At 48.4% G+C, this 13,944-nt stretch overlaps 1 protein-coding gene across 1 annotated transcript in view; it reads right to left on the bottom strand.

Annotated features, from left to right (window-relative positions):
• ctbp1 (C-terminal binding protein 1) overlaps positions 1-13,395 on the bottom strand; it is a 405,205-nt gene extending 391,810 nt beyond the window's left edge. The window contains exon 1 of the mRNA XM_072497542.1: positions 13,303-13,395. The gene's annotated coding sequence lies outside the window, so the exon portion shown is untranslated. The remainder of the gene's footprint in view (positions 1-13,302) is intronic.
• Between the last annotated feature and the right edge of the window lie 549 nt (positions 13,396-13,944).

Below are 13,944 nucleotides of genomic sequence, written 5' to 3'. Positions count from 1 at the left end.
AATTGAAAGAATGAAAAGGTTTCTCTTCATTGCTTCACTGGAATGTTGCAAAGTGGTTCACATCAATTATTCACAGTACGGTGACTGTTTTTACTTATTTAAAAAAGATCAATTTATCATTTATCATTTGGAAAAGTATTTTAAACTTTTATGTGTAAAGGACCATTTTAGTTCAATGGCTGGAATTTATGCTTCCGCCCCCCACCCCCGTTTGAAGGCGAAGGGGACTCATAAAGTCCAGTACGTGGCTTTGCTGCCAGCAACCTGGAGGCCCCCGTGTCTGCTATTTTATGGGTGACAGTGGGAGCATCTGGCCTACTGAGGCCCTCGAGTGGCTAATTAATGGCCACTTAAATGCCTCATTCCACTCCCACTGCTACTTTACCAACAGATGGCCCACACCAGGTGGGTAGCCCGGCAACTTTAGCTACATGGGCTGGTGTTGGGCAACTGTGCGGGGAGAGCTCCTTCGTCACACTGTTAAACAGTATCCACCATGATGCCAGGAGGCTGAACTGGGCCAGACTTCCTGGAAGCAGCAAAGTGCATTGGGCTTGTAACCCGGCTCTCACAAACACATCAGGGTCAGCCGCCACGAACATTTCAAGGATCTGCACATGAGGGACAGGAGTCTTTGGTCAGCTTTGCTGACGTCACGAGGGGAACACCTCATAAGAAACCTTCTTTTACATTCAACACCATGGGTTGACACTTGGTTAAGAAATCAGTTCATTTCAGCATTAATCACCTTTATCCCATTTGGCATTTTGATTGCAGTTTTTGCGTCTGCAATGTCAGTAATTGTTATGAATCGAGGCATTTGTCTGTATGTTCCTCAACACAGGATTAAGGAAGTGATTAGCTGCCTTAGAAAAGATGCATTTTTGATTTTGGAATAGGTTTTTTCAGCCACAGAGGCAGACAGCAAAGCCAGCGCCCAAGCTATTTCCCCCTGACCCCTACTCAAGTTCGTTGACCCAGCAACAGCGCCAATGTCATTCGAAGCCAACCAAAACAATTTAAATGAGGTGGACCTCAGAAAATATGCCATCACCAGAAAGATCACAGACATTTAGTGCCCAAGGCCCGATATATAACGAATCCAATGGGATTCTTGCCAGATCTTCAATTCCCAGTGTCATAACTCCCAAGAGGCCCATGGGGAAACCCATGCCTATATCCCCGTGGGGCTCAGGGATTACGAGCTTCCCAGGGAGGGGGCGGAGGCCATCCAGCTGGGGCTTGTTAGAACTGAACATAAATGCCGGCCCGAGCAGGGTCTGGGCAATTGGTTGTCCCTGTGGTGAATGTATTACGGCAACCATTCACCACTGTATTGCATTGCACTATGTTATTGCCCTTGTGGGCTCCGCCCCTGGCTCCACCCCCCTTGGGGGAGGTATATAGATCTGCTGCCCTGCAGGCGGCTCTCAGTGCAGAGCAGTCGTAGGCAGGCACAGTTCTAGCTGATTAAAACCACTGTTCACTTCAACTCTCCGTCTCGTATGAATTGATGGTCGCATCAATTTAATCAGCTACAACATCGCGATGGAAGCAGCCCTCAAACCTGATCGACTGGAACTCGGCCCACAGGCCGCTGAAGCCAAAGGGATTTTTTTGCACTGGCTCCGCTGTTTTGAGGCCTACCTCGCCGCCACCTCCTCGCCCTCCGTCACCGACGAACAGAAGCTGAGCCTCCTCCACGCACGGGTGAGCCATCGAATCTCCGTACAACTTGAGGAAGCGACCACGTACGCAGCCGCAGTAGCGATCCTGAAGCGGCAATACGTGAGGCCGGTGAACAAAGTGTTCGTGCGGCACCTCCTCACCACTCGCCGCCAACGCCCTGGGAAATCGCTGGAGGAATATCTACTCGACCTGAAAGAACTCGCGCGAAACTGCAACGACAAGGCCGTCACAGCCCCACAACACATGGAACTCGCCATCCGGGACGCCTACGTGGCTGGAGTCCGGTCTAACTACATCAGACAGCGCCTGCTCGAGAAGGGAGCTCTCGACCTAGAAGAGACGGTAAAACTATCCACCTCCTGAGAAGTAGCTTTTCAGAGCCTCACCGCTTTCCCCTCCGACCACGCGACCCCCCTTGTGGACACCCGAGCAGAGGGTGCCCCAGGCCTGTGCCGCGCGGCTGCCCGCCCAACCTGGGGGGCGGCCCTGCTATTTCTGCAGCGAGCACCAGCACCCCAGGCAGCGTTGCCTGGCTCGGAACGCGACCTGTAGCGACTGCGGCAAGAAAGGACACTTTGCCAAAGTTTGCCTGGCAGGTCCAAAACCTCTAAATCACAGGCCCGACCTTCAGACTCACAGGCCCACGGACCCCGCAGGGTGGCTGCTTGCCTGCCGTCTCCGCCCCCTCCGGACACGTTATCTGCCTCGTGCTGTCCGTGGGGGCAGCCATCTTTGACTCTACTCAACACGTGCGACTCACGGGGGCTGCCATCTTGGCTGCCACCTTCATCACCGCCCTACACGTGCGACCGACGGGGCAGCCATCTTGGGACCACCCCACCACCTCTGACCACGCCGGCTATCCGCAACTCGGCGCGGTCATTCTCGACCAGTCACGCCCCAAGCACCTCAGGAACTCGATGATGACCATCCGGGTCAATGGTCACGAAACGCCCTGTTTGTTTGACTCCGGGAGCATGGAGAGCTTTGTACACCCAGACACGGTAAGGCGCTGTTCTCGCCGAATTTGCCCCGCATTCCAAACAATCTCCCTCGCTTCCGGATCGCATTCAGTGCAGATCCGGGGGTACTGTGTCACGAACCTCGCGATACAGGGCGCCGAGTACGCCAATTTTAAACGATATGTTCTCCCCGATCTCTGCGCTCCTCTCCTGTTGGGACTGGACTTCCAGTGCAACCTCAGGAGCCTGACTCTGAAGTTTGGCGAGCCCCTACCCCCTCTCACCATATGTAACCTCGCGACCCGAAAGGTCGACCCTCCCCCGCTCTTCGCGAACCTCACCGCCGACTGTAGACCCGTCGCCACCAAGAGCAGGCGATACAGTATCCAGGACAGGACTTTTATCAAGTCAGAGGTCGAGCGGCTATTGAGGGAGGGGATCATCAAGGCCAGTAATAGCCCCTGGAGATTCCAGGTGGTAGTCGTTAGAACTGGGGAGAAGAACCAGATGGTTGCAGACTACAGCCAAACCATAAACCGGAACACGCACTCGATGCGTACCCCCTGTAGCCATCTGGGATGGCCACGTCCCGATTACAAAATGGACACTTGCAAAGAATGCAGGGAAAATTGGACAATACTAAGAAACGAGCAGGTGCAAGGTCTGTCTGTTGATTAGAACCTTAAGCTCTCAGACAGGACAGAAACTGCCAAGTAATCTACATACTAATGAGCCATCTTCAGGGACAAAAGGGAAACATTTAGGTACACAATGTTAAGGCAGACACCCCGGCGCCAGAAGAGACTCAAACAAAGCAGACCAATGGTCACCTAGGACATGCCCAGCAATCAGGGAACCACCCCCCTATTGGAGGAAGATCGATACAACTGATTGGGAAAGACCCAATTAATTGAGGCCAAGTTCAAGGCCCGCCCAAAAGCACGTGAAGCCCCTTTTAGTATAAAAGATATTCCCCAAGGGAGAATCTTTCTCCTTGGGCTTTGGCTCTCAGCGGGGAGAGAGACCAGCCTAGCAGCTGCATCAGACCAAGTAAGTTCCAAGTTAATGCACGCTACGAGATAGACGCTCCTAGTTGCTACACTGTAAACAGCTCAACCCAGCAGCCTCAGAACTGAGCAACGGCCATTGTTCCTCTGACTGAGTGGGCACTCGAAGCTAAGTATAGGCTTTAATAATAGTGGTAGCTTAGTTTGTAGAGTTTATGCATGAGTGGATTTGACTGTGTGTAAATAAATGAGCATTGCTTTTGAACTTACTAACTGGTGTATCGAGTCATTGATCAGTATTCGGTTCTGAACTTTGTGGCGGTGTCGAAAGATACCTGGCTACTCTTGAGCAAATGTAATTAAACAGAGCCAAATTAAGAAACAGCTAAAGTTAGCAACATTTACTGGCGACTCCGCCGGGACTCGACTTAGAAGTGGCCTAACCACTCCGAGAGAACCCAAAATTTGAATTGAGAATCCAATTAAGTGTGTTAATGCATGCGTACTAAAAGGGATACAAGGTAAACCTGAGAGATTTTGTTGCGAAAAACTGTCGGACGTTTTGTAGGCTGGAAATTAGCATAAGCTGTACCCGTGTTTCCATCACACTTTATCACCCCCTGTTCCAAATTCAGTAGAGAACCTAGATACAAAAAAATGACAATGAAGGCAATGGAACGCCTTATGAACCCCCAGGAATTCGAGGTCGCAGCGACCAGTAGAGTAGGACAGTGTCCCGTTTGGGAAGATGAGATCAAGAAATATCTCAAAGGGAAAGGATGGCCCCTTTGGAGTGAATTCTGCCTTAATGAGGAAACAGGACCCGGGAGTATAGGACATACTTGGAGGGAGAACCTGTCAGAGATCCACAAGAAGAGCTTAGGGAAAGCTCGCAAGCCGATGGCAATCGTGTCCTGTTTGGCACAATTGCGAGGCACAGAGGAGGTCGTTAGGACGCTCCGTAGAAAGATAGAGGAGAGAGACAGAAGCAGTGAGGTAGACGTGAGTGAGGTAGAGAAGGAGAATCGAGATTTAAAAGAGCAGTTAGCAGCAAGGGACAGAGGGCACATGTGCCAGGGCACATCAGTCTTGTCTCACACATTTGAACAGTCTTCAGACGCAATATGATAAGGCCTACCAGGGCACGCAACATGCGGTCTTGGTAAGACAAGAGACAGAACAGCAAGTCGAGAAATTGCAGAAACAGTGCAATGATCTGAAAGCAGCCCTACGAGCGCTCCATACTTCCACAACGGAACAAAGGCAGAGCTCCATAGACCACACAAAGTGCCCGAAGCAAATTGCAGAATTGCGATCACTGCTTTCCGTTCAAAATGAATTTCAAAGTACATTCGGACCCCAATTAGATCAGGAAAATGGCCCCGACTGGCAGGAATTGAATGAGACTGCACATAGATACGTACATGGGACATGTACGCAGGAAAAACCCCAGAAAAGGAAAGCGCCCGAACCTCCAACCGAACAGGCAGAACACACCCCCATGAATCCTGTAACCACACACCGCAGGGCCGCAGGAGAAGGAGAAGCAGATTTCCTTTACACAATCCCGTTAACCGTGACCCAATTACGGGACGCGTGTGGAAAAATTACACCGTTCCTTCCCACTTCAGACCCCCACCAATTTTTCGCGAAAGTCAGACAACAGGCAACCATGTACGGCCTGGACGAAAAGGAGCAAGTGAAGCTCACAGTTTTAAGCCTCGACCCTTCAGTCGTAGCAGCCCTTCCCGACCCACAGAATGTAGGAGGAGGCACACTCTAAGAGATGCACACAGCGATCCTTGATGCGATCGGCTTTAACAGAGTAGACCCCTTGGAAGGCCTAAACAAGTGTCAGCAAAAGAAGACAGAGCACCCCACAGGGTTTGCTGGACATTTGTGGATTCACTTCACCGCAGTTTTTGGAGAGTTAGCCCGTGCCCATTTGTCCCCAGATAATATGGCCAAATGGACCCGAATTCTAGTCTCCCACACCACAGAAGCAGGATGAAAAGCTTGCGCAAATTATGACACCTCAGATGAGGCCCACAATGAAAAATGGGTTTTGAAGAGATTGTCCCGCACTTGGGAGTAATCAATTACAGGCAAAACCGCATTTATAACACCCGATGAAGAGCAGGCAGAGATGAACCCAGTTAAAGCGCACCAGAACCCCGCATGGGTAAATGAGTGCAGGAACAGCCAACCACAGTCAAAAGCTCAGGAATGTTACAACTATGGACAGCTGGGACACTTTGCACGAGAGTGCAACGCGCCCCAAAAGCAGCAGAGAAACCAACAGACAGGCACCCTAAACAGGAATAGGGCAAAGCCGATCCATAGCGTTAGCGCCCGTTCAGAGAATGCAGACATGAACGGCACCGACTGACGGTGTTCGGGCTCCCCCACTTGGGTCTGCGACACCCTTTGGGACCAGTCCGGTAGACCGATAGTAGGAGGCAAAGTCCAGGGACAACCCATAGAATTTCTTTGGGACACAGGGGGGTCACGCACCACACTCAAATTCCTCCACGATGTTTCAGCGAGACACGTGGCCCACAACAGACACCATTACACTCAGCGGTTTTACAGGCCATTTACAACAGGGACACATCACAGTCCCTGTAACAATACAGATAGGGAACATCACAACTAAGCACCCCATAGTTTTAGTTGATCTGCCCCAGACAGCAGAACATATCCTTGGGATCGATTTCATGAGCTCCCATAACCTTTTTTTTGACCCAGTTAACAAGTGTGTTTGGAAAATGGCAAAGACAGCATGAGCCCCCGCCACGCTCACAGTAGGAAAATTCGTAAACAGGATTAGCTCAGTAGGAGACTTTTGGTTCGGCCCTCGAGCCATTAGTGCAGACAAATAGGTTAGGGCAGTCCTGCAGGAATATAAAGCAGCATTTGCACAGCACAAGCACGACTGTGGCAATTTGGCTGGCTTTGTGAACATTACAGGTCCCGACCCTAAACCCCAGAAGCAGTACGGATTTCCCCAGGAAGCAGAGGGAGAAATCTCCAATGTCATAGAGAGTTTGTTGGATCAAGGCATACTCAGATCAATAGCCTCCACAAACGACGCACCGATTTGGCCCGTCAGGAAACCGGATGGATCATGGCGACTGACCATTGATTACCGGGAACTGAACAAAGTAACGCCAGCAGCAACTCCCACCATAGCCACGAGTCCCGAGACCATGCTCCAACAGGGACTCCAGTCAAAATATTTTTTGGTTTTGGACATTAGTAATGGCTTTTGGTCCATTCCATTGGCTAAAGCGTGCCAGTACGAATTTGCCTTTACATTCCAAGGGCAACAATACACGTGGACGTGCCTTCCACAAGGCTTCCACAACTCCCCCTCCATTTTCCACCGACAGCTGGCAAATGGATTAGCAAAATTTTCCCACCCCAATTGTCTGGTCCAGTACGTAGACGACTTGTCACTACAGACAGACACAAAGGGAGAGCACATTTCGCTTCTCACCGAACTCCTAGCACTCCTAAAAGAAATTGGTTGGAAAGTCAACCCCAAGAAAGCCCAGATTCTGAAAGAAAAAGTGATTTACTTGGGAACAGTGATCACTCATGGTAAATGCAGGATCGAGCAAAAAAGAATTAACTCGATCGTCAAATTGTCCCTTCCCCACAATGTCTCAGCCCTCCGGTCATTTTTTGGACTGGTTGGCTACTGCCGAAACCATATTGACGGTTTTGCCACTAAAGCAGCACCCCTATCCGATCTTCTCAAGAAGCAGGCACCTTGGGAATGGCTTCCACAGCTTACAGATGCCGTGGATGCTTTAAAAAGAGCACTCAGCACAGCCCCCGCACTACAGGTCCCAGATCCACTTCCCCATACGCAATTGAAGTTGCAAGCACCGGCCGAACCCTTTCGGCCTTGCTCCTCCAGGAACGCCATGACCAATTACGCCTCACACGTGTTAGACCCCTGGAGGAAACGGACACAGACACAGGGAGAATGTGCACACTCCGCACAGACAGTGACCCAAGCTGGGAATTGAACCTGTGACCCTGGCGCTGTGAAGCCACAATACTAACCATTGTGCTATCATGTTGCCCACTGGCCTTGCCAGTATGCCACTATTTCCCCATAAATACCAGAGGTGAAGTCTACCGTGGCTGCTCAGATAGCAGGCTTGCGTACTTACAAGTGGTTCTTCCCATGTCTGCATGGATTTCCTCCGGGTGCTCCATCAGGGCCCGGAGAATTGCCAATGGCCCCCGACTGGGGTGGCATGAATCCCACCCCCGCCCAAAAAACGGTGCCGGAGAATACTGAAGCCGGCGTCGGGACGAGATTCGTGCCGCCCCCCGGGACGGAGAATCCCGCCCATAGGGTTTCTATGATTCTATGTCGAGAGCAGTGTATCGATATGCTGAAGAATTCAACAAATTAAATGCCTAAAAGATACCCAGATCAGACATTATCCTCAGAATTGTTTTAAATGGTAATGTCAGAAAATAGGCACTTGGAGCACTTGGAGATCAACTCTGATAGGGAAAACAAGAGTTAAAACTTGAGAATTAGGGATCTGTTTATCTAATATTTCTGCCACTGCAAATGTTTACCAGCACTGTTATCACTGGAGAAGAATCAAGAGATGCCATCTTAATTGCAAAAGCAATTGGTCACAGTTCATGGGTTTGTCTGAAACATTTCTTTTCACAGCAAGTATTTAAACTGGTGGACAAGATTTATTCAGGAGATACAATTTTATTACATTTGCAGACGTCATTTGATAAAGGTACTACACCTCAGGCTTTTAAAAAAGCGAGATAAATAGCTTCCTGAATTGTGAGCTGCTCTTAGTAAAAGGAGGAAATGACCAGATGGTTGTGAATGGGGGAAAGTGTCCTGGTTGAAGTCCCACGGAGGCTTTTCTCCATCTCCAGCTGTTTGCACTTTTCGTAAATCACAGTTAGTTTCATTACATCAAAAATGTTCTTTCACAAATCTGCTTTCCATAATTCCTCACTGCAGTGATTAACATTGTTTCAAACATTTGCCATGGAAGCACAAAGTTCCTGACCACAGGCTAGAACACAATGTAAAAATAAGCACTTCAGGATTGGAAAAATACAGCCTGTGGGAATCACCTCACAGTGGATTAATTTGTGCAATTAAAATGCATGTTAGCAGTACAAGAGAAACTATTTCACAGTGCTGCATTTGGACCAATCCAAATAGGTTAACCCCCTTTACCAACAGAAATAAATGAGCAAAAATGAGAGCGCCGTCCACAGCCAACAACAACAACTCGTATTTATCGAGCACCTTTGACATAATAAAGTGTCACAGGTTGCTTCAACGGAGAGTAATAGAGAAAAATTAGGGCAATAATTAGGGCAGATGGCCAAAAGCTCAGAAAGAAAGAGAGAGAGGGGGAGGGAGGGAGGGAGAGAGAGAGGATGGAAAGGAAAAGGAAGGGAAGCCCAGGGAAAGCAAGGAAAGGAAAGGGAAGGTAAGGGACGGAAGGAAATTGAGGATGCTCACGAAACCAGAATTAACCAACAGCACGACATGCCAAAGAATGGAAAGATTTAATTGATGTTGGATAGACTGCCTCTTTGCACATTATTTTATAGTTGCCAGGACCTAACTTCTTAAAATGGACAGATGGAGAATTCTGAAGGGAAATTATCGTGATTGTTCTTCAAGAGAGTATTGTATTTGGAAGGAGAAAAACATTTGCATGGAGTTTGCCATAGGTTTGATTTGATAGATTCAATGAGAGGGACAGGTTGTAAAACCACCTTATGAGATAGACCTAATCATGGTATACAAATTACGACAGCTCAGGTTATTCATTTTTGAATTCAATATTCCAACATGCACAAGATTGGAGGAGAGTTTTTAATGAATATTAATAAATATTATTTATTTTTGGGGCAGCAGCGATGCATCAACATATAACACCACAGATTAGAGAAACAGAGGCTTCATCCTCAACTTCAGGGTTTTCCAAACTGCAGGTTGCGACTCGCGTGTGGGTCACATGTGGATATCAGGAGGGTCATGGAGCGATTGGTTATGGCATTCTAGATTGCGGGAGAAGCGCCCAATTGCCGCGACCGGCTTTTAAATGGAACAATGTAGTCTTCCAGCCAGAAACGGTGGCAGAGAGCAAGCCACGTGCCCGGCATGTACGCTGACATCACGTGCCCTGTACGCCCATGCTTTTGGCGCAATATCTCGGAGGAGAGATTCCTCCATTTTCCAGCTGCGAGCATGCAGGGCCTGTGAAGAACTGAAGATGGATCATTTTGTTATAAGGAAGAGGGGGCCAGAGACTCAAACAGGCCAGAATCTCACAACTGAATCTGACGGAGAGAGCTGCCCAGGAGAGTCCACGGCAGGACAAAGCAGTGTAGTGTTAGCTAAAATCGGGAACAAAGCAGTATAAAGATGATTTCTCGAGGTATGGGATGCAATCTAAACGAATTGCAACAGAGCCCCGTGTTGAGCACTTTTAGTCGGCTATTTCCCGGCGCTCAGAGCTGAGAAGGACCATTCTATCGGGACTCTGTTCCAATCCAGGACCTCAGCAGGGAATGTCCTGGCGGTGGGGGGGGCTGAAAATGCACAATGATAGGAAGTCGGACGCGGGCAGCATAGGGGGTGGGCAGCTGGTCGCCTTTGGGACTCGGGCACCCAGCCATGGCAGGCGGTATGGGTGCTGGCATGTGGTGCAGGGTGGGGTGCAAGCAGATGCCGGGGGGTGGATTTCGACCGCCCTCTGGGGGGGGGCGGGGGGGGGGGGGGGGCGGTGGGTTACAGGTGATTGGGACAAGGATTGGTGCCAGGAGCATGGTGCTACTACTCATCCTGGCCATCCTGAGGCTGTACAGCTTTTTCCAGCACTGCTGTCTGGTGCTGGCAATGGGGCCCATGACTCTCATGGCCGCTGCAACCTGCGCCCAGACCCTATGTACGGCAGCGGGTGACAGCCTCCTCACCACCCCGGGGAACAGGGTGTCCCACCTCTCCTCCACGACGTCCAGCAGGGTCTCAAGCTCCGCATCTGCGAACCAGACTGCCACTCTTCAGGCTGCTATCTTGTTGGTTGCAATGAGTGAGTGTGGGGAGTGGAGTGCTCATATGCGGCTGCAGCTTGTCAGCCTCTTGAATGCCAATATCGCCTCGGGCGAATCGGAGGCCGCTTTTCATTGGAATTGCTCTTCCATGTGTTCCATGGCCCAGTGATGCTGGTGCTAGCCCATTAACGGTTCCTGAATTGCTCCGGGTCTGGTGCCTCTTCCGTGGTTGTAGAATACCACCGATTCAGTCCCGGCGTCAGCACCTAAGTCTCTTAAATGGAGAATCCGGTCCCTCGTGTTTCAATGTTTCGTGCATTTGCACAGTGTCGTTAATAAACTTAACGACAGAACCAAAAGAAGTAATCTTGCCCAAGCTATTTGTATTCTGCACCATTAATGCTTTCAAAATGGATGTTAACAAAATTAGATTTCTGCAGAATAGTCTGCAGAAACATAAATCATTTTGTTTCCTGCTGTTCCTGAAAACTTGGTCATTTTTGGAGGACAGCCGCTGGTTATCATAGAATTTACAGTGCAGAAGGAGGCCATTCGGCCCATCGAGTCTGCACCGGCTCTTGGAAAGAGCACCCTGCCCAAGATCAACACCTCCACCCTATCCCCATAACCCAGTAACCCCACCAACCCAGGGCAATTTTGGACACTAAGGGCAATTTATCATGGCCAATGCACCTAACCTGCACATCTTTGGACTGTGGGAGGAAACCGGAGCACCCGGAGGAAACCCACGCACACACGGGGAGGATGTGCAGACTCCACACAGACAGTGACCCAAGCTGGAATCGAACATAGGACCCTGGAGCTGTGAAGCAATTGTGCTATCCACAATGCTACAGTGCTGCCCCGTTAAGTGCAACTTAACGAGGAGACCTGTGACAAATCGAGGGCAGCATATACCTTCTAATTTATTTTGAAGTATTTAGGGTTGAACTTCATGATAGATTAACATCTGACAATAATAGCTGGCTCCAACAAGTTAGAATTCCGACAACTATGAGGGAGGAAGTCCAATTGTGCTTGACTAGACCAGTCTGTCCTCCACATAAGGCATGTATGTTGGTTCCCATTACAGGTCCAGTGCTGCACCATTCTCTGGTCAATCAAAGTGACAACTGATACTGCTAAATGTCTGCAACCCTGCTGTAAACACAGAAAATCTCCATCCCAAGCACAGATACATCAACCTCTGGGTATTGGACCATTAAAATCCTACACAGCTCACAAAAACACAGACAGAAAAATTCAATTACCACAACAATAATTAGTGATTCATGTCGGAATATCAAATGATGCACTTGTTCAACTTGGAATTAGCTGGTAGTATGATCAGAATGAAAAGGTTGTGGGTTCAAGCACCATTCCAGAACCAGAGGACACACACTCAGATAGTCATTTCAGGATGGTACTAACGGAGCACTGCGTTGTTTGAGGTGCCATCCTTGCAGATGATGTTCACTCAAGACTCGGCAACTATTTGGGTTGAGGTTAAATATTTCAAGACAACATTTTGAAGGAGAAAAGGTTCTCCCAATGTCCTGGTCAACATGCCTCACTTAATCGCCATCACCAGATCAAAATGTAGCTAAGAGTATGCAGGTATGCTACTCGGCTGCACTGCTTAGGAAGGTACCAAACCTGATTCCTGGTCCGTACTAACTTAACTATTTTCAATGGTCAGATGATGAAAATTGGCCGAAATGTTGCCAACTGGAGTTTGGGGCACCATTTGGGATTCTAGCCTCTCAATATCGTTTTAGGGGCTCTTGCTGGAATGAGTGGCGACTGGGGTTATCATCGGCTTTCCTTGTCAAAATCTGAATAAACCACCTTTATTGGCTTTCTAGGCTCACAGCTGCAGAATGACCACGTCGACAAGGTAGGGGAATGGGGCTAGTCCCCGAGGAACTTTACTCAATATGAGTCACTGCATTTGGCGAAGAACTGGGGAGAAGAGGTAAATAATTCGACAAGCACAAAACAAATGCCAAATCGGAAAAACAAGAAATCGTGGATAACTTGCAATGAGCTGTAAGATTATCCACATTATCATGAGATAAATTCACATTTCCCAATTCTTCACCATCAGCATCTGGGATCCTCCAAATTGATTTGTATTTATGGGTTTAGCTTTTTTAAAAAAAATTACTTATCTGAGAATTAGAACTACTCTGGAGACAGACATTATTCAGATGAATGAAATTTTGACAACAAAAGTTTCAGGAACAAGGGACTTGTGGTTTAACACAGAAAAATGTCATCTGTAAAGCTGATTGCCATTATAAGATGTTTGACAATTATTTACTGAATCTGTAAAGAATGAATCCTTGTTTTTAACAATTTGAACTGAAGCAGTCGATGCCGCTTGAACTAATGCAGCACAATTATTGTGTTTGCAGAGCCAAACGCTGCAAAAAAAAATCATCCTCATACTGTGTAACTACACAGGAACTTTGAGTTATGCAGCAAACAGTCATTGCAAGTCTTAAAATGGCTAATTACTTCTGTGCACAGGTCATTTTAATTCTATAATTTTGATCACTGCAGCTTCCAACCTTCAAACATCCGATCTAGACGCAGTCGCTTTACTTTATGTTTGTCCATGAGCGACACGAGGACAGAGTTGAAGGGTCAGAGGTTGGCGCCACACCTTCTACTGCAGGATTCTGAGGGAAAGAAACACAAATCCAGTGGGTATGATGTACTGAGAGGTTTCAACAGCTTCTTCCTCACCTGCTAAGAAAAGAAAATGCAGATGCTATATTTTCCAATTGTATTTAGAATGCTGGAATTGATCGATCTACCTATCCTTCAGATTTTAAGTTTGCTTTTTAAAAGAATGGTGCCAGAAAGGTACAAAAGGACAGGAGGTGGCCATTCAGCCCCTCGAGCCTGTGCCGCCATTCAATGAGACATGCCTGATCTGTGGCCTAACCACATACCTGCCTTTGGCCCGTATCCCTTAATATCTGTGCTTAACAAATATCTATCTCTGGTTTAGCACAGTGGGCTAAATAGCTGGCTTGTAAAGCACAACAAGGTCAACAGCGCGGGTTCAATTCCCGTACCAGCCTCCCCGAACAGGCGCCGGAATGTGGCGACTAGGGGCTTTTCACAGTAACTTCATTTGAAGGCTACTTGTGACAATAAGCGATTTTCATTTCATTTTTCATTTCAAATTGATAACTGATCCAGCT

Source organism: Scyliorhinus torazame, chromosome 3 (genome assembly GCF_047496885.1).
Source record: "Scyliorhinus torazame isolate Kashiwa2021f chromosome 3, sScyTor2.1, whole genome shotgun sequence".
Taxonomy (NCBI): Eukaryota; Metazoa; Chordata; class Chondrichthyes; order Carcharhiniformes; family Scyliorhinidae; genus Scyliorhinus; species Scyliorhinus torazame.
The sequence above is the reverse complement of the archived record's forward strand: the minus strand, read 5'-3'. Positions and strand labels throughout refer to the sequence as shown.